Source organism: Apodemus sylvaticus, chromosome 14, assembly GCF_947179515.1.
Source record: "Apodemus sylvaticus chromosome 14, mApoSyl1.1, whole genome shotgun sequence".
NCBI lineage: Eukaryota > Metazoa > Chordata > Mammalia > Rodentia > Muridae > Apodemus > Apodemus sylvaticus.
The window spans coordinates 48,568,318-48,594,684 of NC_067485.1; the positions used below are offsets into that span (position 1 = coordinate 48,568,318).

The window sequence follows — 26,367 nt, forward strand, 5'->3', positions numbered from 1 at the left end:
AGTAGAACCCAGAGAACCAAATAACCCCATTAAAAAGTGGGGTACAGAGCTAAACAAAGAATTTTCACATGAAGAACTTTGGAGAGCTGAGAAACACCTTAAGAAATGTTCAACATCATTAATCATTAGGGAAATGCAAATCAAAAGAACCCTGAGATTTCACCTCACACCAGTCAGAATGGCTAAGTTCAAAAACTCAGGAGACAGCAGGTGTTGGCGAGGATGTGGAGAAAGAGGAACACTCCTCCACTGCTGGTGGGATTGCAAGATGGTGCAACCACTTTGGAAATCAGTCTGGCAATTCTTCAGAAAACTGGGCATGTCACTTCCTGAGGAACCTGTTATACCACTACTGGGCATATATCCAGAGGATTCTTCAGCATGCAATAAGGACACATGCTCCACTATGTTCATAGCAGCCCTATTTGTAGTAGCCAGAAGCTGGAAAGAACCTAGGTGTCATTCAACGGAGGAATGGATACAAAAACTGTGGTATATTTACACAATGGAGTACTATTCAGCCATTAGAAACAATGAATTCATGAAATTCTTAGACAAATGGATGGAGCTGGAGAGCATCATACTAAGTGAGGTAACCCAGTCTCAAAAGGTCAATCATGGTATGCACTCACTGATAAGTGGATATTAGCCTAGAAACTTTGAATACCCAGGACATAATCCACAAATTAAATGATGTACAAAAAGAATGGAGGAGTGGGCCCTGGTTCTGGAAAGACTCAGTGCAAGAGTATAGGGGAATTCCAGAACAGGGAAGTGGGAAGGGGTGGATGGAAGAATAGGGGGACGGAAGAGGGCTTATGGGACTTGCGGAGAGTGGGGACCCAGAAAAGGAGAAATCATTTGCAATGTAAATAAAAAATATATCAATAAAAAAATTTTTATTTCTAAAAGAAGCACCTAGTATAGGATACCACAGAGGGATAAAATGCTCAGAAACTATTACATCCTACGTGATGCCTAAGCTACAAAAATAATCTTTATATCTGAAAAACAGTTCTAAAAATAAAATTATCATTATAAGAAGGCTGAACAAATATAGCAACTAGGTAGCCAGACTTTAGTTTTGGATAAAAGTATACCATATGCTCCCTGGAAGTATAAATAACTCCATATCACTGCTCCGCCCTCTCTCCCACTACAAATGACTACTATTACCCTCTCCTTCTTCACTGCCCCCCACACTCTTACATTTATATATGCACTCTCTTCATATTCTAGCAGACCCAGGCAGACCAAGCAACATTCCAAACAACTCTAAAATCAAATTTTAAATACATTTTTTCCAATGGATTGGCATGACTATGTAAAAAGGAAAAAAAAAAAAAACCATTAGATATAGAAGTGCCTGGAGAGAACACAGCCATCCTATTTGGAAAATAGACATGGTATTTAAGTGTGTGTGTGTGTGTGTGTGTGTGTGTGTGTGTGTGTTACATATCAACTGTGCCAATGCAATATTCTCAAAATATCTCTTGGGAGACTAGAACTTTTGCCGGACCTCACAATCAGAGTTAATAATACACTGTGAGGTCACTTAAGACTGCTAGCCTACTGTGTACTCAGATTGTCAGTCGAACCTACCTTTAGGAGAACAATGTAACAATCAACTTTACTTGCCTTGGATTAACAACTTCTACAACCTAAACTAATGTGTAGCTGTGCTCATAAATTATGTGCTCTTGTAGGCGCCTAACTCAGCAGTGCACGAGTATCATTTGTGCACAGCAGGAAATGCTGAAGTTGAAAGCAACATTCTAAAATCTCTCATAAAGATCGAAAGCTGATATTTACAGTTTTGGGTTGATAAAAGTGATGTTTGTTATCTGAATCTGTTGGGATCAGTTAGAGTCAGCAACTTAATCCCTTGTAAAAAAAACTCTGTTAAAGATTTCAGTGATGACTCCCATGCCTTCCCCATAAGATGTTTTTTTTTTATTCGATATAATTTATTTACATTTCAAATGATTTCCCCTTTTCTAGCCCCCCCCCACTCCCCGATAGTCCCTTCTCTTCCCCTGTCCTCCCTCCCACCCCTTCCCAGTTCCCCGTTCTGGTTTTGCCGAATACTGTTTCACTGAGTCTTTCCAGAACCAGGGGCCACTCCTCCTTTCTTCTTGTATCTCATTTGATGTATGGATTATGTTTTGGGTATTCCAGTTTTCTAGGTTAATAACCACTTATTAGTGAGTGCATACCATGATTCACCTTTTGAGTCTGGGTTACCTCACTTAGTATGATGTTCTCTAGCTCCATCCATTTGCCTAAGAATTTCATGAATTCATTGTTTCTAATGGCTGAATAGTACTCCATTGTGTAGATATACCACATTTTTTGCATCCACTCTTCTGTTGAGGGATACCTGGGTTCTTTCCAGCATCTGGCAATTATAAATAGGGCTGCTATGAACATAGTAGAGCATGTATCCTTATTACATGGTGGGGAATCCTCTGGATATATGCCCAGGAGTGGTATAGCAGGATCTTCTGGAAGTGAGGTGCCCAGTTTTCTGAGGAACCGCCAGACTGATTTCCAGAGTGGTTGTACCAATTTGCAACCCCACCAGCAGTGGAGGAGTGTTCCTCTTTCTCCACACCCTCTCCAACACCTGCTGTCTCCTGAATTTTTAATCTTAGCCATTCTGACTGGTGTAAGATGAAATCTTAGGGTTGTTTTGATTTGCATTTCCCTAATGACTAATGAAGTTGAGCATTTTTTAAGATGCTTCTCTGTCATCCGAAGTTCTTCAGGTGAGAATTCTTTGTTTAACTCTGTACCCCATTTTTTAATAGGGTTGTTCGGTTTTCTGGAGTCTAACTTCTTGAGTTCTTTATATATATTGGATATTAGCCCTCTATCTGATGTAGGATTGGTGAAGATCTTTTCCCAATTTGTTGGTTGCCGATCTGTCCTCTTGATGGTGTCCTTTGCCTTACAGAAACTCTGTAACCTTATGAGGTCCCATTTGTCAATTCTTGCTCTTAGAGCATACGCTATTGGTGTTCTGTTCAGAAACTTTCTCCCTGTACCGATGTCCTCAAGGGTCTTCCCCAGTTTCTTTTCTATTAGCTTCAGAGTATCTGGCTTTATGTGGAGGTCCTTGATCCATTTGGATTTGAGCTTAGTACAAGGAGACAAGGATGGATCAATTCGCATTCTTCTGCATGCTGACCTCTAGTTGAACCAGCACCATTTGTTGAAAAGGCTATCTTTTTTCCATTGGATGTTTTCAGCCTCTTTGTCGAGGATCAAGTGGCCATGGGTGTGTGGGTTCATTTCTGGATCTTCAATCCTGTTCCATTGATCCTCCTGCCTGTCACTGTACCAATACCATGCAGTTTTTAACACTATTGCTCTGTAGTATTGCTTGAGGTCACAATCCACTACATAAACAAACTCAAAGAACAAAACCACATGGTCATTTCATTGGATGCTGAAAAAGCATTTAACAAAATTCAGCATCCCTTCATGCTTAAAGTCTTGGAGAGAACAGGAATTCAAGGCCCATACCTAAACATAGTCAAAGCAATATACAGCAAACCGGTAGCCAGCATCAAACTAAATGGAGAGAAACTTGAAGCAATCCCACTGAAATCAGGGACCAGACAAGGCTGCCCCCTTTCTCCTTATCTTTTCAATATTGTACTTGAGGTACTAGCTCGGGCAATTCGACAACATAAGGAGGTCAAAGGGATACAAATTGGAAAGGAAGAAGTCAAACTATCATTATTTGCAGACGACATGATCGTCTACCTAAGTGACCCAAAGAACTCCACTAGAGAGCTCCTACAGCTGATAAACAACTTCAGCAAAGTGGCAGGTTATAAAATCAACTCCAGCAAATCAGTGGCCTTCCTATACTCAAAGGATAAGCAGGCTGAGAAAGAAATTAGGGAAATGACCCCCTTCACAATAGCCACAAACAGTATAAAGTATCTTGGGGTGACTCTTACCAAACATGTGAAAGATCTGTATGACAAGAACTTCAAGACTCTGAAGAAGGAAATGGAAGAAGACCTCAAAAAATGGGAAAACCTCCCATGCTCATGGATCGGTAGAATCAATATAGTTAAAATGGCCATTTTGCCTAAAGCACTATACAGATTCAATGCAATACCCATCAAAATCCCAACTCAATTCTTCACAGAGTTAGAAAGAGCAATTATCAAATTCATCTGGAACAACAAAAAACCCAGGATAGCTAAAACTATTCTCAGCAACATAAGATGTTTTCTATGCTGCTCAATAAATACAAAGGAAAGCCCTTTGTTAGGGACAGACACATGCAGCTCATAAAACAGACAGGCAAATACAGAGATGAACACACACAGACACAGAGCCAACATCATAAGACAGCCTTCGGCAGACACAGATTCAGAATCATGCAGAGAAGGCATAAGACACAGAGAATATGAAGTAGAGACTTCAAATCTGGACTGACTCTTGGTTAAATGACTCTAGCAAGGGAGTGTTATTATTTCTTTCCTTAATATGACATGCATGGATTATTGGTGACTCAAAATTAATTGCTGATACTTATAATTCGCAGAAGCAACATTCATTGATCTAGATATTTGGGCAAGGAGAGTCACTGTGGTGTGTCTGGATGCTCAGAAGTGGAAAGGCAAGAGGTGAAATATCCCAGGATTCCTCAAGGCTCTGGGTATTTTGTTCTTCTGGAAAACCTCAGTGGAAATGAATTTTCTTAACTTCAGAAACTGCTTAAGAGAAACAAGTAAGGGTGAAAGGGGAAGAAGAAAGTTTTGACTACAGGCTGAGGTGAAAAGGTATTTGCATAGACTCAGAAGCACAGAACCCAAGATGTTTGCCTAACCTCAGGTTTTCAGTAGTTAGTGTATGTTGGAGATTTACAAGTGTATGTTCCATCTTTTGTATTCTGGTATAGTAAATGTAAGGGAAAATGTAGGTCAAATTTAGCGGGTGTTATAAAATTAATTTATAATTGAAGTATGTTCATAACATAAATTCTTCACAAGCAGGACAGACAAGGAACATTCTGGAATATAAAAAGAATTAACAAAGAAGAGTTTGCAGTACGTTTTAATCAAAAGAAGAAAATAATAATTAGTAGTTGTCTTTCCTGCTAGAGGGTGTGCACTAACAATGCCTGTGTGCTTGCTTGATGGCTTCGTGTCTCATTTACAGTTTACTGTCTAATCTTAGTCTCATTTCCTAGCCCCATCACAATTACTTTTCTAATATTATAATTTCTATTTATCCTTTTGATTAAATTTAAATTATCTTTTAAAAGCTTAAGCCAAAGCATAAGCACTTATTTGAGACATAGTGCACACCACTGGCATCCTTCTGGTTATCAGAGGCATACAAAGAGTGTCTACTTGTGACATCACTAATAAACCACCAGGGGAAGTTGAACCATAACCATGATTATCAAGGTTTGGTCTTGGACCAGCAGCCTCAGCATGTCCTTGCAGATGTGAATTCTCAGTTCCGTGCCCACAGGGACTATAGCTGTTCATCTCTGTATAACAGTACCACAAAACGGTGTGTGTGTCTCATGTTACAGCTTCCATGAGTCAAGGCTCAGGCGGTGCCTGGGGCTGGGATTTCCCACGTGAGATGACATCACTTCAAAGGTTACTGCTGGATGGCATAATTATCCGGATGGGATAACTAAGTTCCTCGTGGATGTAAGACTGAGGTCCTCGACTTAGAGCTGTCAGTTAGGGCTTTCTCTCAGATGGTGGAGGCTGCCACAATTCTTCCGCATGAGCTTCTCTGTGGCACTAGAATTGCTTCTTCAATGCCTGAAAAAGATAGCTCTTACTTGAAATACTATAGCCTGTTAAGATGAAAACATTGGTAATAGAATGTAAGGGTAAAGACTGACCTCATCACTGTGGTCATATAACCTAATTTAGTCAAGTGTCTGACAGCCCCAATTCATAGGCCCTGCTCACACTTATGAGAAGGGGATTTCACCAGGTACATATAGCAGAGGGTGGAAATCCCCAAGGCTATTAGGCTTTGAATGTGTCCTCCAAAAGTTCATGTGATGAAAAGTTAATCCTCACATTCTTCTGTACTTTAGAGGTGGCACCTTTGACAGGTAATTGGCATTAGATGAGGTTATGATCCCCAGTGAGAGCATTAGAGGCTTCATAAGAAGAGTGAGACCCAAGCTAAAACACTTGCCATGTGATGCTCCCAAACACCTTAGACTGCACAAGTAAGCCCTTGCCAGATGCTGAGCAAATGTTGAAATTGTACTCTTAAACTTCGCAACCTTCAGAACTGTGGACCACGTAAAGTTCTATCCCTTGTAAATCCCCATCTCGAATATTTTGTTACAGCAGCAACAAATGGACTGAGGCAGGGGCATTCTCCAAATTCTACTTGCCACATCTGTCCATTCGGTGAGGCCAATACAAGACCCAGGCTGGTTCTCTAAGGTCCCCCAACTCTTCAGTGTAGACTAAGGAATTTAAAACATGAAATAATTGAAGAGTTCAAAGGATTGCTTGCTTAGTGCTCAAAACTAATTTCTCCCCACAAAGCTGTTCTACCTTGAGATTCGGGGAGACATCCTGATCTATGTAGAGATCATGCTTTCCAATCCTGAGAGATGAAAGACTGGGCCAGTGAAGGGGTTAGTTATGAGGACCATTTTCCTGGCTCCCACAAGCATACAGTTGTAAATGGCCACGTATTTATTCAACTACTATTAAAGAAAAATCAGCTGCAGATTTATTTCAAAAAAAAATCGTTGGGCTGTGTATTCAACAGATGCACTGAGAGGGTGTGTAAAACACTGTCTCTATTGCTTTGAGTTTTCTCAGCTTCCAGTGATGGAAGGAAAACATCATCTGTACCATGCCTTCTGCCATAACAAACAGGCTCATTAAAATACAAAGAGCTTGACAATATGAGCTGTAAGTGTATGCGTGCACACAAGCACAGTGGCTTGAACGTGATTTTTGAATGGCACATTGTGTTAAGACTTTGTAGTTATTATCAGACCTGGAGAACGTACACAAACTATCAAAGCATCACTTTAGAATACTTATTGAAATTGTAATGATCTCTTCGAATCTCAGATGTTTTCTAAGCATCCACAATTCAAGAGGTGCAATGATGTCTGAACTGTACAATGAGAGCAACCACTGTCTGTTCTATCCAGTTCTTAGTGAACAGAGAGAGGTGTAAGCTCCTAGGGTTCCTGGTTTGCACCTGTCAGTTCCAGCCCAAGTCTCCTCCAGATAGATGCGGTTTGGGGTATTTAACCGTATGAACGATATTACATCTTGAAATCTGCTCAGAGACAAGTTCCCACAAGGCCTTTATTAGAATTTATGGACCAAAAGGAAGCTGTGTTTCAAAGAAGAATGGAAGACTTTGCTATAGCTGCTGTCTTCAATGGCTGCCCAAACCCTGTTGCTCTTCTGAAATGTCTGTTGCCCACACCCTGGCTACCTGGCAGTACAGACTGACTGGACAGCTGGTCATAACCATCTCGGGACAGCAGACACAGGGTGCTTTTACCACTTGCCACTTCCTTGCATCCAAAGCAGAAGTTGCCTCACTGGAAATCATTGGTCAAAGTCATAAAGGACTAACAGCTGAAGGTCATAACCAGAGACACCAATGAGACTCAGAGGACAACAGCTTGGCTTGTTTTCAGGGACTGAGAAAAAAAAAACCTTGAGAGGGTCAGCATGTCTAGCATGACAAAGACCTGCTTGTTCTTGCAAATGCACTCAGAGGAGACTGGCAAGCTTCTTGCCTCAGGTTCCTGAGAGCTCATGGCATTCCTTGTTGAAGGAACTAGGAGCAGCCCCAGTGACCTGGAGTAGCACATACAAATCACAATCTTCCTGTCAATCTAGAAAGAGTAGAGCTGAGAGCAGAGAAGTCGAGGGTAGCCCATAAGGGAGGAGACGCCCTCTTTCCAGGCTAGGCTGGTATAGGGGGAATACCTTGGTTGCACACATTTTTGTCAAAGAGAAAGTTTCACACTACTGTAATGTCAAAACTCATGCTTCAGATTTCAAATACTGTATTCATTATTCTGTGATTCCCTCATCCTAAATCCACCTGGCAGCCAAGTAGAATAACGACTATCAATGTAGAAATAAGATGCCCCAAATCATATTTTTAACCTTAGACTCAACTCTTTTTTCTAGACACATAAGCAGATGTTCTAGCACTGAGTGACACCTTACACTACTCTCAGCCATTTTTTAAAAGATAGAGTCTCATAAAATTGTCCAATCTAAGCTGGATCTTGCTGTGTACATATCCCAGGTTGGGCTCACACTTGTAATCCTCCTGACTCAGTCTCCTGAGCAGTTAGGAGTACAGGTGTGTACTATATGCAGCTTAAAATCAACTCTTAGAAAATACAATTTCGCTGGGCAGTGGTGGTGCACGCCTGTAATACCAGCTCTTGGGAGGCAGAGGCAGGTGGATTTCTGAGTTCGAGGCCAGTCTGGTCTACAGAGTGAGTTCCAGGACAGCCAGGGCTATACAGAGAAACCCTGTCTCGAAAAACGAAAGAAGGAAAGAAAGAAAGAAAGAAAGAAAGAAAGAAAGAAAGAAAGAAAGAAAGAAAGAAAGAAAGAAAGAAAGAAAGAAAGAAAGAAAGAAAGAAGAAAATACAATTTCTTCTTTGGTCCTACTGCTCTCACAGACTAAATGTGTTTCAAAATGTGTTGGTGGGAGAGAATGCCTTCAACAATGGTTTCAAGGCCAAATATTAAAATAAATGAAATATATATAGAATATTTAAGAGAACAAGTTTCAGGGAATGACTTGATCCCCAGATTATATCAGCAAAATGGCCGCCATTGAGCAAAGTCTGTGGAAGAGTTGGCCTTCCCCCCTGCTTCTCCCTTGACTAAAGGAGGATCTTGAAATGAAGAATGATAGACCAATTCCTGCCTTTACTGTCCGTAAGGTATCTGGAGAGTTCCAGACTCAGACTAAAAGCATGGCTATTATTCAAGAGGGATCACAATGAAAATCCACTGTCTGATGTCTGGGCCAAACTAAAGAACCCAAAATGGTAGGTGCCTGCTATATCATGGATACTCAGCTTAAAATTCAGAGATTGGCATTATGTTATATGCCTAAAACCTCAGTACTTAGGAAACTGAAGCAAGAGGATTATGAGTCGAAAGCCAGCCTGGGCTATATGGTGAGACCCTGTCCTGGAAGAGGTGGAGAGGAAAAGAGAAAAAGAAAAGAAAATATCACCTAGAGTGCTACTATTTTTATAAAGGAGTGGCCACAATCATTTTGTAAGGTATTCATATTAATCAAATGTTCAACTACTGCCCTGGATTTTTATTAGATTTGAAACTCAGAAAAGGAAGAGCTGGTAACAAAAAAACTGAATATACCTTCAAAACATCCCTCTTCTTTACATCTGTCTCTAAAGCCACCTCCCATAGACCCTGTGTAAGCTCCCGTGTTGCTCTGACCAGGGAATCAGCCTCCCCTGTGTCTTAGTTCCTTCCAAGAGTGCTAGTCCTTGGTTTTGGTTACTTCCGTGTCACAAGCTCCTGGAATTTATGTTTTTGAGTGGTAGGGCTTTCTAGTTCACTTTCTTACCTCCTCCATGCCTTTGAAAGGCCAGCGGAAGGATTCTACTTTGTTAAACTGTGGTGTCTATTGAAAGATTTTAGCCTCTTTCAGCACTAAAGAAAAACACGTCTGAGCATCCTGGAGGTTCCTAAGCAAAGGGACTTGTATTCATCAATAAAGCCTAAGTTGATGAGGAGATTTTTCAGGGGATGTGCTCTATCTTTATTTGATCTACATTTCTGCAAAGCTAAGTGATGAGGGAAAAGACAGATCCATTCCCAATGTCATTTCATGTGAGATTTGTTTTCATTTTCTCTTAGGAAAGGCAGAATATTGTTAGGGACATTTGACACCCCGGTAAAATCACTGCTATACACACAAAGAGTCTCAGCTCTGCAGAGAACTCACCACTGAGAAAACTTGAGAGAATGGACCTTTGCATGTGGAGGTGATGGAAAATGGAGGGTGATGCTGGCCCTTCTTTTCTTTAACTCTCCCCTCAAATAGGATCCTCTCTCACCCCAGTGTACTGCAGAAGACCAAGCCCAGTATTTCCAAGCTCAGTCTTTTAGCGCCACCTGCTGCTAACTACTGTAACTACTCTTTTAGTCAAATAAAAACGAAATTTCTTTCTTAAAGTCCTAAGTATGCAAAAGTCAAGTTCATTATCCATCATAGGTAAAGTTTAAACAAAGGACAATTCAGGGATTGTTGTCCAATCAGTTCATCGCAGGACCTTGTCACACAGTAAATACTAGCATGATGAGGTGCTGTGTTCTATTTTAATTGCCATGGTTGTTTTTTAAGAATAAAAGAATTTGAAGAAGAGGAACGTAGGAACACGGTTGCCTAAGATACAGTAGCTTTCCAAAATGTTAATGAAAAACTCGAGAGGTGGCTCAACAGTTAAGAACACTGTCTGCTCTTTCAAAGAACCCAGCCTTTTTTATTCAGCACCCACATGGTGGCTCATAACCATCTGCCTCTCCAGTCCAATGTCCTTTTCTGACCTCTACAGATACTTTATGAACATGGTGCACAGACATACATACAGGCAAATATATTATATATTATGTATTATATATAAATGTATTATATACATATAATGTTTTAAAAATTAAATGTTAATGAATTGGCTTTTAATAGAAAAATAATCATTAAGTGCGAGATTTTTAAATTTCAGGAAAGAGAAACACTCCTTATTTGGGCTAACCACATTTGGATTTAGCCTAAATTTTGTGTTTCTTTCTATGTCCTACTAAATAAGAGAGTGTTCATGCCTACTCCTTAACTACAAGAAATGACAGGAGCTTTGCCACTTTCTGATTTCTCTAGGGTTCTTAGGGTCAATCTTAGAAGTAAAGAGCATAGGCAGATGGGAAATGCCTGCTCATAACTCAGGGTAGATGCTAAGGCATATGCCTTACTGTTGTGGTTTCGATGTGGACTGTCCTCTGAAGACTATGTTGGAGGATTGATCCCCAATGCATCATTCAGAGGTAGGACTTTGGGAAAATGACGGGATCATAAGAATATTGATCTAGTCACTAGCTGAATCCAGAGATATAATCATAATCACCTATCAGAAGGTGATGAAGGCTGTGGAAGGTAGGGCCTGACTGGAGGAAGTGGATCCGTGGTGTGTGCCTTGAAGGATGTGTCTCCTACCTGTCTCTTCCTGTTTCCCAACAGCAACAACTAGCATCCTTCTCTACCATGCTCCCACTGCCCCATGTTCTCCCTCAGCACAGGCGTATAGCATTGGACTAACAAAACAGTGCCCTGTCTGGAACAGTAAACGGGATATACAGCAGTGTTTAAGCTTCATAATCCAGGGAGTTTCCCACTGCCTCCATTTGGTAATACTGCATGTGCAATGAAGAAGCTGCGAGAATGGATCTTCCTTACTGAGGTGCTGGATCAGTGAGGCTAAGCAGCATTGCCCTCCAGAACCTCAAAGAAGGAAGCAGCAGCTGCGGTCATAGCTGCAAAGGACCAACAGTGCCTGTTCCCAGGTGCTTCTCCGCCAGAGATGGGTGAGTGCTTCTTTGGGGGTGGCTATGGGTCTTATAAGTGCTTTGGGTGATGAATATCATAGGTTAGTGATTTGGCCAACACTATTTCTGTCACTGACCCTATTGATTTGAGTGCACAATTTGGCAGAGAGTATGTCTTTTCTCAAAGGTGATAGTGCAATGGAGAAACTAAGAACCAAGAATTATGGAACTTTTCTTCAACAGCCATTGTACTGGCTGGTGTTGTGTGTCAACTTGACACAGGCTGGAGTTATCACAGAGAAAGAAGCTTTAGGTGGGGAAATGCCTCCGTGAGATCCAGCTGTGGGGCATTTTCTCAATTAGTGATCAAGGGGAGAGGGCCCATTTTTGGTAGAGCCATCCCTGGGCTGGTAGTCTTGGGTTCTATAAGAAAGCAAGTTGAGCAAGGCAGAGGAAGCAAACCAGTAAGGAACATCCCTCCATGGCCTCTGCATCAGCTCCTGCTTCCTGAACTGCTTGAGTTCCAGTCCTGACTTCCTTTGGTGATGAACAACAGTGTGGAAGTATAAGCTCAATAAACCCTTCCCTCTCCAACTTGCTTCTTGGTCATGATGTTTGTGCAGGAATAGAAACCCTGACAAAGACAGCCATGAAAGAAACATACCTTAAATAAATATTAATGTCTGTGATAGTTCTAAAGCAGTCCACAAATTCTTGACTCCTTGCCCTTCCGAAAGTACGTCTTGACCAACCTTATAAGATTAATCTTGACCCCAAAGCATAGGCCACAAAAGCAAAAATAAAGTAAGTGAAACTATATCAAATATAAGGCTTCTGCACAGCAAAGGAAGAAACAACCGGAATGAAGGGAAACTACATATTGGGAGAAAATATTCATAACGCAAGTATTTAATAAGGTGTTACTAGCCAAAATATATAAGTAATCTCGTGTGTGTGTGTTTGTGTGTGTGTGTGTGTGTTATGTACACTCTCAAATGTGCTGGAATTTGCTTTCCATCTTATTTATAAAAGAGTCTCTTGATCACTGCTGTGTGTGCCAGGCTAGCTGGCCCATGAGATGATGGGGACTCTCTGCCCACCCCCAAGCTGCCAATATTCACTGTAGTATTACAGACACAAGCCTCTATGTTACACTTGATATGGGGACCCAAACCCTGGCCCTTCTGCAAGCACTTCATCCACCAAGCCATCTCTCCAATCCCCAGACTGAGTTTAAAATGAACAAAGGACTTGAACAGACTTTTCTCCAAAGAAGACACTCAAATAGACAATACTACATTAAATACATCCAATGTTACTAATCATCAAGAAAATGCAAAGCAAAATCTCAGACCTACTAAGATTCTCTAATTTGGGCTACTCAGTTGGTAGAGTGCTTGCCTGGATGGAACCAAGCCCCGGACTTCATCCCTATTCCCACATAAACCATGTGTAATGATGCATCCTTACAATCCCAGAGCTCAGGAGTGGAAGCAAGGCAGTAAGAAACTCATCCTCATTTACTTAATGAGTTTGAGGTCAGCCTAGGGTGGAAACCAGCTGGCCTGGAATACACGAGACTTTCTGAAAACAAAAACAAACAAAAATCTTAGACTATGTTTTTAAAATTAAGAAAAACGTTAGCAAAAATAGCATGTGTCAGCAGAGACGTGGAAAATTGGAATCTTTGTATACTATGGTGGGAATGTGGAATCATGCAGGAGCTGTGGGAAATCGCTAAGTGTGGTGATTCAAAAATGAAGCAGGTGCACTGGAAAAACCAGTAAATCAATTATCCTGGGACCAGAAGGACTCACCGTGACTGAATCCAGTGACTATCAGGGAGCCTGTGTAGTCTGACCTAAGCCCTCTACATATATGTTATGTAGTGTAGTCTTCTTGTGAGACTCCTAACATTGGGATCAAGGGAGTAATGACTTTTTGCCTGCTCTGGGGACCCTTTCCTCTTCATTCAGCCTTATTGTAACTTGTTAGGCTGTGGTTGGTTGATATTCCTGGGAGGCCTACCCTTTTCTGAAGGGAAATGAAGAAGTGGATGGGGGCCAGGAAAGGGGACTTGGAGGAGAAGAGAAAGGGAAAACAGAATCAATGTATGAGAGAAGAACAAATTTTAAAACTTGAAGAAGTAGAAGGAGGAGGAGGAGGGGAGAAGGAAGGCTGGAGCTATGGCTCAGTGGTTAAGAACACTGACTGCTCTTCCAGGGGTCCTGAGTTCAATTCCCAGAAACAACACGGTGGCTCACAACCATGTAATAGGATCTGATGCCCTCTTCTGGTGTGTCTGAAGACGGCTGCAGTGTACTCATATAAACAAACAAACAAACAATAAATAAATAAATAAATAAATAAATAAATAAATAAATAAATAAATAAATAAATAAATAAATAATAGAAGGAACAGAGGAATAGCAGAGCCATCCTGCTTCTGACCCAGGTAGGTCCTGTCAAAGGGGATGAAGCTCAAGCGAGGCCCAACACTGGAGACTCACAATTCTATTCAGATATTCAACCCCTCCCAAGATCTTACTGAAGATGATATTGCCCCAGGCCATTAGAAAGGCTGACTGTGCCATCAAGTGTCCACTGACACCAAGACCTGTGCTGAAGGTTTTAGTCTTATGAAGCCCCATTTGTCAATAGTTGGCCTTATGTCTTAAGGAAATGGAATTCATTCATACAGTCCTTACCTACACCTGTACCATGTAAGGTACTGCCTGTGGTTTGGTGTGTGTGTGTGTGTGTGTGTGTGTGTGTGTGTGTGTGTGTGTGTGTGTTTGAAGTACTTCCAGTGTCTTTGAACAAATTGTTGTTAGTTTTTTTGAGAGAAAAGTAAAAGATACAAGACTAATTTTATTCTTCTATGTACTGGTATCCAGTTCTCCCATCACTGTTTGTTGAAGATACTTTCTTTTCTTGGGTGGATCTTTTGGTACCTTTGTACAGATCCACCACCTCTACTTTTCTTTTCAAGACAGGGTTTCTTCTTGTAGCCATGGCTGTCCTAGAACTCACCCTGTAGACCAGGCTAGCCTCAAACTCATAGAAACCCACCTGCCAAGTGGTGGGATTAAAGGGTGGCCATTCTGCTAGTATAAGTGCAGATTTTTGAAGTATTCTCTTACAATCTTCTGAATTCCGTTGGTGTCTACTGTAACGTCTGCCTGTTCATTTCTGATTTTGTTAATTTGGTTAGTTGGGCCAAGAGTTTTTCGGTCTTATTTATCTTCTCAAAACACTCACTCTTAGATTCGTTGATTGTTGAGTTTTGTGTGTGTGTGTGTGTGTGTGTGTGTTTCATTAATTTCTGCACTGCTTTTTATTATTTTTTGCCACAGACTGGGTTTGGGTTTTTTATTTGTTCATCTGTTTGTTTTGTTCTTGGTTTGTTTTTTTTTTTTTTAGTTGTTAAGTTTTATAATTAAGCCATTTTTTGTGTTCTTACTGATTTTTTTTAAATTGAGGAATTTAATGAAAGATTGATTCCTGTTCCCATAAATGTCTCAACAGTCTAAGTTTTCCCAGACAGTCCATCTCCATGCAGTGGGTCAACATTCTGGGCCATGGCATCTTGTTGCAGGTTCTTCAGCCAAAGTTCAGGTTTGCTACATTTCACTACATCCATCCTGAAGATCTGCTAACAGGCTTGCATCCAGCTGTCAATCTCAACTAAATTCCTTCAGTGCATACTCCCTAACTCCTGAATCACCATTAAACTACCTCACTTCTTAAGCATATAAACCACTTGTTATTCTCTGTGGATAAGGTATTCCACGCCAACCAGTGTTTTTCCTTGTTCCTTTAGGGAGACCTGGGTGGAAGGGCAAGTTGTCCCGTGACATCTTTGTCTTTAACCTTGGCCTCCGAGATGACCAGCTTATTCTGCAGTGTACACAGCAGTTGGATGTAAGCCTGGTTCCACTGAAGCTTCTCCTGTGCCAGTCCTGCTTGCTGCTTCAAGGGTTCAAGTTCCTGATGTGATCTGTCAAGTTTCTCCAGAGCTTTCTTCTGACCTCCCTTTGCCTCTTCAGAAATCTCTGTCAGACTCTGTAAATGCTTCTGTTGCAGCTCCCACTGCTTCTGAGCCAATGCAAGTTTCTCAAGTACTTGCCTCTTAGCCTCGGGTTGCTCAAGAGCCTTCTGAAGCTCTGTGTACTTCCTTTGAGCCTCTTTGACCCAGAGTAAGGCCCGGGTCGGGGCACACCTTGTGGCATCCACATGATCCAGGTACGTGGCCTTCAGTTGCCTTTTGTCCACTTATGTCTTCAGAAACCCAAGCGTCTGGGTTCTGGGCTGTTTCATCCTTCTGAGTCAGAAGCTTCTGTAAGAAGTTCACTACTCTCAAGTACAAGCTTTAGCTTCAAAGCCACTTGTCTTTCTTCTGAGAGTTCCTCACAAACTCCTCCATGATCTTGGCAGGCAGCTCTGCTTTTTCCTGCAAGCCTAGAGGTTCTAGAATGACTGCTATCTCAGCCAAGACCTTTGTGCCGCCACAGCAGGATTCTCCACCACTGTCACACTCTGCTGCCCTTCATGCCTTTTGGATTTCCCTGGCTCTTTCTGATTTTTTAATGTGCACTCTTCTGATCTGTCCCTGAGGGCTTTCTGGATTGTCTTTTTATTTTCACTCAGTTCTAAAGAAGAAAATTCCTTTTTGGTTTCTTTGATTCATTCATCATTCAGTAATGAGTTGTATAGTCTCCATGAGTTTGTCTATCTATTAAAGGTTTAGGCTTATTCCAGTGTTTCTGAATTTGTTAAAATTTGTTTTGTGTCTCATGATATAGTATATTTAGAGCAGTCCCTATGTGTTGCTGGGCAGAGCACATATCCTCTGATATTTATGAGGAATATTTTGTCATTATCTATTAAGTTCATCTGATGTATGATGTCATTTAATTCTGTTTCTCTGCTTCTGCTCAGATAACCTGTGCATTGGAGAAAGTGAAGTATTAAAATTATCTGCTATTAATAGATTGGTGTCAATTAATGTCTTTAATTCCACTGGTACACTTTTTATAAGTTTGGATACACCAGAATTTGGCGCATATATATTTAGAATAGTTGTCTTCTGAGTTACCTGGTCCCTTGATTATAATGAAGTGTACTCACACACACACACACACACACAGACACACACACACACACACACACACACAATTTATCTCTTCTAATTAGTTTTCACTTGAAGTTCATTTTGTCAGACCTTAGGATAGTGATACCTGTTTGCTTCTTTGTCTCAGATGATTGGAGTACTTTTGCCCATCCTTTTACTCTAAGGTGGTGCTATCTTTAAAGCTAAGATATGTTTCTTATAGATAACAGATGATTTTGGTTCTTGTTTTGTTCATCTGGTCAGTCTTCGGCTGGAGAATTGGGGTCATTAATTTTGAAGGTTATTATTGAAATGCATATGCTGATTGTAGTCAGTATATTGTTTGTTTCTGGTGTCTTGCATTGTCAATAGCACTTTGCATTTTTTTTCATTTGTTTTCTTTTTACAATTTCTTCACTATTCTTGTTCTCTTCAGCCTAAAAATATTGCTTCCTCTATTTTTTTCATAGTTGGTCTGTTCAATACTTATTTTTAAGGTTGCCTTTATCAGGGAACATTCTTTTTCTCCATCATTTGTGGAAGAAGTTTTGCTGGGCTCATGATATTTTAAGACCTAGAAATGCATTGCTCCAGGCTCTTCTGGCTTTCAAAGTTTCCTTTGAGAAATTAGCTGTATCCTGAAATGCTTCCCATCGTATGTAACTTATGTTTTTTCTCTTGCAACATTCAATATTCTTTCTTTGTTCTGTATTTAATGTTTTAACTGTGATATGCTTCCCATCGTATGTAACTTATGTTTTTTCTCTTGCAACATTCAATATTCTTTCTTTGTTCTGTATTTAATGTTTTAACTGTGATATGCCATGGGTACTTTCTTTTCCTGTCCTGTCTATTTATTGTTCTATGTGCTTCCTGTATCTGGATTTAAGGAAGTTCCCCTCTATTATCTTTTGAAGATCTGATCTATGCTATTGACCTGGTATTCTTCTCCCTAGTATATTCCTATAATCTGAAGGTTTGGCCTTTTCAGCCACAATGAACTGCTCCTGTATACCACTATAGTGCCTGGCTGTTGCTCTGGCTACTTGGGAAAATGATTAGGAAGGATAATTTGGTTCCATAAGCTCAAGACAAGCCCCAACAACATAAGATCCCATATAAAAACAAAATAATCGGTGCCCTGAGTGGACCCAGGGAACTGTCTCCAAAGCCTGACTCCCAGGTGTTTTGATACACCCAGGATCACAGGGGACGCCATAACATCTGCCCCAGCACCCAATGTAACTAGGACCCCTGGGATCCAGGGATGCAGGAACCCCTGCCCAGCCAGAGGCATGGGTTCCTCTCGGCTTGTACCTGTGCCCAGAGCAGACCCGGAGGGCTGTCTCCCCACCCATTCCTACAACACCCAAAGGAAGCTCCACTCTCAGAACATCTAACACACCCAGGATCACTGGAGCTCTGACAGACCCAAGATCACAGTTGAGGCCACAGCATCTACCCCGATACCCATCATAAATGTGACTACCACAGAAACCAGGGAAGCAGGAACCCAGCCCTGCCAGAAGCACAAATTCCTTCGAGTGCCTGGAGTGGACCCACAGCTCTGGTTCTCCACTCACTCCTTGCCACACCTAGAGAAAGCCCTGGCACAACAGGATCTCAGGAACTCAGACACACCATGATCTCGGGTTCCCAGAGGAAGCTTGACTCCCATGAGCTCTGCCACACCCAGGATCTCAAGATCACAGGATCACAGAGACAGTTGGACTCCCAGGAGTTCTGACACAACCAGACTCCAGTTAGAGACAGCAAGGGCAGTTAGTACTAAAAATAACCAGATGTCAAGAGGCAAGCATAAGACCATAAGCAATAGAAACTAATGCTACTTGACAACATCAGAACACAGTTCTAACACAACACCAAGCCCTGAATACTCCAACACACCTGAAAAGCAAGATTCAGATCTAAAATCCCATCTCTTGAATATGATAGAGATTTCTATAAACACACAAGAGGCCTACAAAACACCAAACATATGGGACCAGAAAAGAATTTCCTCTCACACATAACAATTAAAATGCACAGAACAAAGAATGAATATTGAAAGCAGTAAGGGGAAAAGGTCAAGTAACATGTAAAGGGAGGCCCATAAGAATTACACCAGACTTCCCAAGAGAGACTCTAAAAGCCAGAAGCTCTTGGGTAGATGTCATAAAGACCCTAAGAGAACAAATATGCCTGCCCAGGCTATTATGCCCAGTAAAGCTCTCAATTTCACCATAGATGGTGAAACTAAGATATTCCATGACAAAACCAAATTTAAACAATTTCTTTCCACCAATCCAGCCCTACAGAGGATATTAGAAGGAAAACTCCAACACAAGGAGGGAAACTACATCCAAGAAAAAGCAAGAAACTAATCTAACAACAAACCCAAACAAAGAGAACCACACAAGCATAATTTCACATCTAATAACAAAATAATAGGAAGCAACAATCATTGGTCTTTAATATCTCTCAATATCAGTGGATTCAATTCCCCAATAAAAAGACATAGACTAACAGGCTGGATATGTAAATAGGACTCAGCATTTTGTTGCATACAAGAAACACACCTCAGTGACAAAGACAAAGCTGGAAGAAAAATTTCCAGGTGAATGGTCCAAGAAACAAGCCAGAGTAGTAATTCTAGTATATGATAAAATAGACTTTCAACCAAAACTTATCAAAAAAAAAAAAAATGGGGAAGGACACTACATACTCATCAAAGGAAAAATCCGCCAAGAGGAACTCTCAGTTCTGAACATCTATGCCCCAAATGCAAAGTCAACCACATTTGTAAGAGAAACATTACTGAAGCTCAAAATACACATTAAACCTCACACAATAATAGTAGGAGACTTTAACACCCCACTCTCACCAATGGACAGATTATGGAAAAAGAAACTAAACAGAGACACAGTGAAACTGACAAGTTATGAACCGCATGGACTTAACAGATATGTACAGAAAGTTTCACCCTAAAACAAAAGAATATACCTTCTTCTCATCACCTCACAGTACCTTCTCCAAAACTGACCAAAACAAAACAATCCTCACGAATACAAGAAGATTGCAATAATCCCATGCATCCAATCAGGTCACCATGGACTAAGACTAGTCTTCTACAACAAAAGCAAGAGAAAGTCCACATATACATGGAAACTGAAGAACTAGCTACTCAATGAAAACTTGGTCAGGGAAAAAAATAGAGAAAGAAATTAAAGACTTTTTAGAATTTAATAAAAAAAAATTAAGGTTCCACATAGGCAAACTTATGGGATACAATGAAAGCAGTGCTAAGAAGAAAATTCATAGCTCTGAGTCCTTCCTTAAAGAAGTTGGAGAATACATACACTAGCAGATTAAAAGTACATCTGAAAGCTCTAAAACAAAACAAGTACACCAAGAGGAATAGATGGCAGGAAATAATCAAACTCAGGGCTGAAATCAACCAAGTAGAAACAAAAATAACTATGCAAAGAATCAACAAAAACAGAAGCTGGTTTTTTGAGAAAATCAACAAGATAGATAAACCCTTATCTAAACTAACCAGAGGGCATAGAGACAGTATCCAAATTAACAAAATCAAAAATGAAAATGGAGACATAATAAGAGAAACTGAAGAAATTCAAAAAATTATCAGATCCTACTACAAAAACCTATACTCAACAAAACTGGAAATTCTAAAGGAGATGGATGATTTTCTAGTCAGATACCAGGTACCAAAGTTAAATCAGTATCAGATAAACCATCTAAACAGTCCCATAACCCCTAAGGAAATAGAAGCAGTCATTAAATGTCTCCCAACCAAAAAAATCCCCAGGACTAGATGGTTTTAGTGCAGAATTTTATCAGACCTTCAAAGAAGACCTAATACCAATGCTTCTCAAACTATTTATAAAATAGAAACACAAGGAACACTAACTACCCAAATCATTCTATGAAGCCACAGTTATGCTTATACCTAAACCACACAAAGACCAGCAAAGAAAAAGAACTTGAGACAAAATTTCCTCATGAATATTGAGGCAAAAATACTCAATAAAATTCTTGGAAATTGAATCTAAGAACTCATGAAAACAATCATTCACCATGATCAAGTAGGCTTCATCCCAGGGATGCAGGGATGGCTCAATGTAAGGAAATCTATCAATGTAATCCATTATATAAACAAACTCAAAGAAAAAAGACCACATGATCATCTCATTAGATGCTGAAAGAGCCTTTGACAAAATACAACCCCTTCATGCTGAAAGTATTGAAGAGATCAGGAATTCAAGGTCCATGCCTAAATATAATAAAAGTAATATATAGCAAACCAATAGCCAACAAACTAAATGTAGAGAAACTTGAAGTAATCCCACTAAAATCAGGGACATGACAAGGCTGCCCACTCTCCCCAAGATAGAAGGAGAGAGCAATTCTGAAATTTATATGGAATAACAAAAATCCCAGGGTATCCAAACCCATTCTCAACAATATAATAACTTCTTGGGAAATCACCATCCCTAACCTCTAAGCTATACTACAGAGCAATAGTGATCACTATTACCTCATGGTATTAGTAGAGAGATAGACAAGTAGATCAATGGAATAGAATTGAAGACCCAGAAATGAACCCATACACCTATAGTCACTTGATCTTTGACAATGGAGCTAAAACCATACAGTGGGAAAAAGGCAGCATTTTCAATAAGTGGTGCTGGTTCAACTAGAAGTCATCATGTAGAAAAATGCAAATTGATCCATTCTTATCTCCTTGTACAAAGCTCAAGTCCAAGTGTATCAAGGACCTCCACATAAAACCAGATACACTGAAACTAACAGAAGAGAAAGTGGGAACTAACCTCGAAAACTTTGGCACAGGGGAAAAGTTCCTGAACAGAACACCAATGGCTTCTGCTCTAAGATCAATAATTGATAAATAGGCCCTCTTAAATTGAAAAGCTTCTGCAAGGCAAAGGACACTGTCAATAGGACAAAATGGCAACCAACAGATTGGGAAAAGATCTTTCCAACCCTTCATCTGATTAAGGGCTAATATCTAATATATACAAAGAACTCTAGAATTTAGACTCCAGAAAACCAAATAGCCATATTAAAATGTGGGGTACAGAGCTAAACAAAGAATTCTCAACTAAGGACTCTCGAAAGTTGGACTGAGAAGTACTTAAAGAAATATTTAACATCCTTAGTCATCAGGGAAATGCAAATCAAAACAGCCCTGAGATTCTACTTTACATCAGTTAGAATGGCTAAGATCAAAAACTCAGGTGACAAAAAAATGCTGGCAAAGATGTGGAGAAAGAGGAACACTCCTCCATTGTTGGTGGGATTGCAAGCTGGTACAACCACTTTGGAAATCAACCTGGTGGTTCCTCAGGAAATTGGAAATAGTTCTACCTGAGGACCCAGCTATATCACTCCTGGACATATACCCAAAAGATGCTCCAACATATAACAAGGACACATGCTCCACAACATTTACAGCAGCCTTATTTATAATAGCCAGAAGCTGCAAATAACCCAGATGTCCATTAACAGAGGAATGGATACAGAAAATGTGGTACATTTACACAATGAAATACTGCTCAGCTATTAAAAACAATGACATCATGAATTTCATAGGCAAATAAATGGAACTTGAAAATATCATCCTGAGTGAGGCAACCCAGTCACAAAAGAAGATACATGATTTTTATTCACTGATAAGTGAATATTAACCAAAATGAAGCTCGGAATACTCGTGATACAACTCACAGACCATATGAAAGCCAAGAAGAAAGAAGATCACACCAAAGTGTGGATACTATAGCCCTACTCAGAAGGGGGAAGAAAATAATCCCAAGATTATTTTCTCAGGAAGCAGAAAGAGAGGGGGATCTAGGAGGGAAAGAGGAAGGGGAGAGGAATAGGGGATCCGGGTCAAATACAGGAAGATATGTGGGAGAAATACAGAGGGTCAGGATTTTGAAAGGAGGTATGTAGTAGTCATGGAGAGGGAATTGGGGATGGTCACTCCAAAGTCCCAGATGTCAGGGACCCAAGAGATCCCCAGGACCTAACAGGGAGGGCATTAGCTGAAATACCCAATAAAAGGGAGATAGAATCTGTAGAGACCACATGCAGTGGATAGACAAGGTCCCCAGATGAGGAATGAGGCCACATACCTCAAAAGTATTAATACAGAATTCCTCCTGTCAAAAGGAAATGCAGGGACAAAGAGTGTAGAATTCAGAGACTGCTCCATCTAGGGATCCATCTAATCTGCAGACAACAAACCCAGATACTATTGCTGATGCTAAGAAGAACTTGCTGACAGAAGCCTGGTATAGCTGTCCCCTGAAAGTCTCTGCCAGAGCCTAACCAACATAGATGCGGATGCTCACAACAAAACATTGAACTCTGCGCGGAGAATCCAATGGAGGAGTTATGGTAAGGACTGAAGAAGCTGAAGGGGTTTACATCCCCACAGGAAGAACAACAATATCAACCAACCAGACTCCCGAAAGTTTCCAGGGACTAAAGTACCAACCAAAGAGTACACATGTGGAGAGACCCACAGCTCCAGCTGAATATGTAGCAGAGGATGGCCTTAATCAGGTATCACTGGAGGAGAATTCCTCAATCCTCTGGAGGCTCGATAACCCAGGGAGGGAGAATGCTAGGACACTGAAGCAGGAGTGGGTGGGTGGGGGAGTACCCTCACAGAGGCAGGAGGGAGGGGGAGGATATAAGGAAGGGGTTTGTGGTGGTGAAACTGGAAAGGGGGATAACATTTGAAATGTAAATAACGAATAAAAATGAGTAAAGAAAAACAAAATAATCTATATCATATTTCTAGGACAGCTTCGTTACAGTTAGTGAGTATTATCTTTGAATGTGATAATAATTTACAAATTTCCTTTAAAGACCTCTTTATTTTCCCACTCTCTACAGTGACCCTCATTTGCTTCTATAACTGTTCTGTAACTTGGAAGCTACACATTGCCATCTTAACACCCAGAAGACAGAAGCAAAAACGCCATGAATTCAAGTCCAGCCTGGGCTACTTGAGACATCTGAGGCCATCCTGAGCTACATAGCAAGACTGGGTTTGGTGTTGGGGAATGTTTGTATGTTTATTTGTCTGTTTGTGTTTTTGAGAGAGGTCCTCACTGTGTAGCCCTAGCTGGCATGAAACTCACTAGAGACACCTGCCTCTGATTCCCAAATACTAGGATTAAAGACCGTGTCAGACTATTTTGTAACAAAACTTTTTCTAGGGAAAAACACATGTCCTTCACCCCAGATAGGGAGCCCATGACAGACCAAAATATAGATACTACCAAGGTTCAACTTAGTGAACCAATGAGTTTTGTTGAAGTTGCTTACCGGACTACAGGTGAGGGGTTACTTACTGGGGCAAAAATGCCTCAAGGACAACTGCTTCACCAAAGCTCAGCTTTCCAGGTTGCTCGGTTGATCTAAACCTCTCCTAGGCAGCTTGATCTCTGCTTCCTTCGAGGAGATAGTCTGGTCTCTTCACTTCAGCTTGGCTTGTCTGAGAGTGATTTAGCCATCTTGACTGCTTACTCTAGCAGGGAGGGGCATAGTGAGTCTGGTCAGTTTTGGGAACTTCCTGAAGATACTGTAAGTGATTTTCTCTTAGGGCTTAAGAAGCTTTCTTTTCAGTGTATAATGTTTCAGTTTCAGAGGAAACTGTTACACAACGTGGAGGAGGGGCTGAGAATGATGAAGGAAGAAAAAGAGACTCCGTGCTTGACTTTATGCAAGACACGAAGGGACAGGAAGAATGAAGGCCTGGCCAGAGATTTCAGTGGCTATGTATTTGTGGGTGCCTATTCTATAGAGATCTAGGTGTATGTGATCTACCACCCAGTCAAAGGCTACCCACTCTCTACTATTGAAGAGTGGAGAGAACTACTTTCATGCTGTTGTTATTGTTGCTGTTGTTGTTGTTCTTGTTGTTTTTCTGAGATAGGGTTTCTCTGTGTAGCCTTGGCTGTCCTGGAACTCACTCTATAGACCAGGCTGACTTTGATCTCAGAAATCCACCTGCCTCTGCCTCCCAAGTGCTGGGATTAAAGGTATGTACCACCACTGCCTGGCCCTAGAACTACTTTCATAGTACTAACAGCCTTTTCTGCCACAAGACACAAATCTCAGAGAAAGTTTCCTTACTTCTGAGAATTATTAAGAGTATACTCCCATGATGCTGACCTTAAGCCATCTATGGCCCAGGCCAGTGTAGGCTTTGAATACATTTCCTATGTTTTGCACAACTACTATTTAATTCTTGCTTTCCTTGATGTTGGGGCTGGTACACAAAGCCTTGTACAAATGGAGAAAGCAGTCTATCACTTGTCTACATTCACAGCCTCTGCTTAAACATTAGTTATGCACCAACACTGATCCCTGTCCTTAAGCACACTTAAAGACTTCACCACTTTCTACCTAAGTATTCTTCCTATACCATAGGGGAAGAAAACTAAAACTGTCGAGAGATGCTAAGTTAATGCAATACCCAAGGTACACAGCTAATCAATAGCAAAGCCTGGCCTGAGTCCAAGTTGTGGGACAGAAAACCCGTCTGAAGTCAGCTGTCTGCGTGCCTCCTCCAAGAAGGAATAATGCCATAGCTAGATCCCCAAGAAAGTTGAGGGGCCAGATCAATCCCTATGTCCTCCGGCTGTACTGATGGAAAGACTGTCTCACCAGCTGTAGCTATCATAGCAGCAATAAATCACACCACAGACACTGACAACCTATATTTGTAAAAGAATGATCCTTATCTACCCTATTACTGGAAACCAGTTAGACTCGATTTCCTTTATATTAAAATCAAGATAATTGTTTGCACAAAGGACATGACTAACAAAACTAAAAGTAATTCTTAATTTAAACAATAGTTTGTATATGTTTTGGCTGAGTTTTAAACCCACTCATTTCTGGTCAGTGGGGCACAAATTCAGCAGTTTTGGATATAGGTTTGTCCTTTGGGTATTCTCTCTCTCTCTCTCTCTCTCTCTCTCTCTCTCTCTCTCTCTCTCTCTCTCTCTCTGACTAATGTGGCAATTGTTTGATGGCAGGAGGAAAGACAAAAGCACAGCACCTCTAAATTCCAAACAGTGGGCTTTAAAGTTCTGGCTATGATGCTAGGCCAGGGACCAATAGGAGTCTCGTTAAATAAGTCTGAACTTTCACAAAAGAGAAATGAAGACTCAGACATGGCCAGTGGTCATGAGGATGCCATACTGGGATATGAGTGACAAGGAAGCAAAGTAGCCCTCACTCTGGATAAAGAGCAAACAGTGAAAGGGGGAAGAAGTTGAGGGAACAGAAATCAGCAAGAGGGCTGAACTAGGGCTGGAGAAAGCCAGGGGCCATCAGGGGAAAGGCAAGGGTGAAGGGAAGTAAGCGGCCACCTCACCTCCGTGCTGACAGAGGGCTCTTCTCAAAGAAACCCTCACTCTCTCTGACAGACTCCTTTCCTCCAAGGGACACCTGAGAGGATAAAAAGTTTCCAATCCCCAGTGAACCCCAAGTTTAAAAAGAGCGCTCCTAATCTATCGAGGCAAGAGGAACCAGTAAGAACAAACCTCTCCTTTTGATCCCCACCCTTTCTGTATCCTTCCGTCTCTCTGTCTCTCTCCCTTTCCACCC

General features: G+C 40.9%; 1 pseudogene; it reads right to left on the reverse strand.

The window, feature by feature from the left end:
* Nucleotides 1–15,401: 15,401 nt before the first annotated feature.
* Nucleotides 15,402–26,367, reverse strand: part of LOC127664576 (ZW10 interactor-like) — a 33,297-nt pseudogene continuing 22,331 nt past the window's right edge.